Genomic DNA, 2,333 nt, shown 5'->3' with positions numbered 1-2,333 from the left:
TATATATATAGTGTGCTATGTACGATTAATATTAACCCATGCTCATGTTCTTAATGTGTTAAATATCAATACTAGTATATATAATATAGCGATAGCTGTTATGTAGAGTATGGTTTATATCTTCATAAATATATATCTTTTATTTATATGAGACACAATTTTAAACCTTCAACTCTAATCCCACAGTAACCTGGATATTTTCTCCACAAATATCTTTTTTATTTTAATCGAGGGATTGTTGTATGCAATTGATATGACTATTATTCTGCAAGATAATTTCTTTGTTTTCATTTGTATAATAAAACCATGTGTTAGTTCTATCACTTTTGAGAGTAAATATTACTTCTCAACGCGAACTTATTGCTTGGAAACTAATGACTGGGTGAAAACCGTTAGCGTTGACTGTGTAATAGTATATCCCATAGGCCTGTAGTCATAAAACGTTAATTACCTACATGGTTTTTCTGACCTTTAATATTTATATTTCTGCGCAAGGATTTAAAGTGTTGTGGTTTTACTTCAATATTATTTATAATACGGAGGGAGAAATACCTTCGCTGGAGAGGGTACATGAGATAATAGACCAACGGATAGCGACGACTTGAGCTATTTAAATGCTACTTGAAATTTTGTTTCCCACCGAAAGCACACATATTAACCAAATGTAATCCTAGTTACTTAAGTAAAACTGATTTTCTACTATTGAAGAAGGCATCCTTTCGACAAGGTCAGTTTTGTATACAACAATAAATACCATAATGACATGTTCTTAATAAATAACATATTCTTAGTCACATTGATGAAGATATAGGGCTACTACTACTACTACTACTACTACTACTACTACTACTACTACTACTACTTACAAAATATAAGCGGTCTGTTTATTTGTCACAAGGACAGAGAAGAGGAGTTACAAACGCGAAATGCCCCCGTCCCACTAAAAGGTGTTGTATTGAGCGACAAAAAACCCCCACATATATATTTATATATATATATATATATATATATGAGATGTTTAATTACTTGACGTTTGTATAAATAATATAATCAGATAATATTCCAAAAATAAAAAGTTAACACCATCCAGGACGAAACTGGATAATCCATAAAAACTTGATCGCGGGAAACACAAAGGTAAGTCGCTTCTAGTTTGCAGTCAGTGTACAAACGAAAGACATACCAAGCCAAGCCAATCTTTGTATGGAATTCAACATATCTTACTTTACTCTGACAATCAAATAGATGAATGTCATGTCAAAAGTAGACAAAGAGAGATTTGTTGGGAAATAAAAATGGCACTTCCTGACTGTAAATCTTGCAGCTTGTTCTCCGCAATCTTTTATATTTTATCTTTTATTTGTTTCAGTCATTAGATTACAGTCATGCTGGGACAATGTTGTGAAGAGGTTTTAGTCGAACGGATTGACATCAGTAACTTTATTCATTTACGCCTGTTATTTATTCTGTTGGTGTGTCGTATCTACGCGCGCGTATATACAACAGGCTTCTTTCAGTTTCCGTCTATCAAATTCACTCACAACACTTTGGTCGGCCCAAGGCTACAGTAGAAGACACTTACCCAAGATGCCACACAGTGGGACTGAATCCGGAAAACCATGTGGTTAGGAATCCAGAAAACATGTGGTAAGTTTCTCACCACACAGCCAAGCCCTAGTTTAATTCTTGTCAACACGACACTAAAGTTTGCTTCTGCACGTCTTTGAACAAACAGTTGCTGCAACTAACAATAAATTTCTCCAGATTGCTCCTGTCAACTAACTACTCCCTTGTGCTGTGTCAACATTTTACGAAGTGTCCTGTAAACTCCTTGACTTCAAAAAATATATATTTATATGGAGAAACATAAATTTATACATACCCGTTTTAATCAACACGCACAACAGTTTGACACTTTAGCATGAACTATATTTGTTAGACGTCTTAATATTGAGTGATGAATAACTCGAATTTCACTCTGCTATACTTACTGGAAACAACGTCTGTTTTTATTTGTAGTATGTGGCCGAAGAGCCAATCACGTAGACGTATTTTGTATCCATTTAGACATGACAAATTATTCTTTGCCATTAAAATACACTTTACGATGAAAAGTGGGAATAGCAACGAAAATTTATCTATATCGTACATGCTTTCAATCTGTCCAATAAATAGTCGATAGCATTCATTGAAGAGCATTCCTGTTGAACGTTAAAAAATTATATTTAATTCATTTACACACACACACACACGTATACGTGTGCGCGCGCATACACACACACACACACACACACACACACACACACACACACACACACACACACACACACACA

At 34.4% G+C, this 2,333-nt stretch overlaps 1 protein-coding gene across 6 annotated transcripts in view; it reads left to right on the top strand.

Annotated features, from left to right (window-relative positions):
• The window catches only part of LOC106877715 (uncharacterized), a 61,388-nt gene that overhangs the window by 16,817 nt on the left and 42,238 nt on the right, over positions 1–2,333 (top strand). The window contains exon 1 of one of the 6 annotated variants that reach the window (XM_052971246.1): positions 1,370–1,647. The exons of the other annotated variants lie outside the window; for them this stretch is intronic. The gene's annotated coding sequence lies outside the window, so the exon portion shown is untranslated. Of the gene's footprint in view, positions 1–1,369; positions 1,648–2,333 lie in introns of those variants that run through there. 6 annotated transcript variants of the gene reach the window in all.

The sequence above is a fragment of the Octopus bimaculoides genome, chromosome 10, assembly GCF_001194135.2.
Source record: "Octopus bimaculoides isolate UCB-OBI-ISO-001 chromosome 10, ASM119413v2, whole genome shotgun sequence".
NCBI classification, from domain to species: domain Eukaryota; kingdom Metazoa; phylum Mollusca; class Cephalopoda; order Octopoda; family Octopodidae; genus Octopus; species Octopus bimaculoides.
This window is presented reverse-complemented; position numbering and strand designations above follow the sequence as displayed.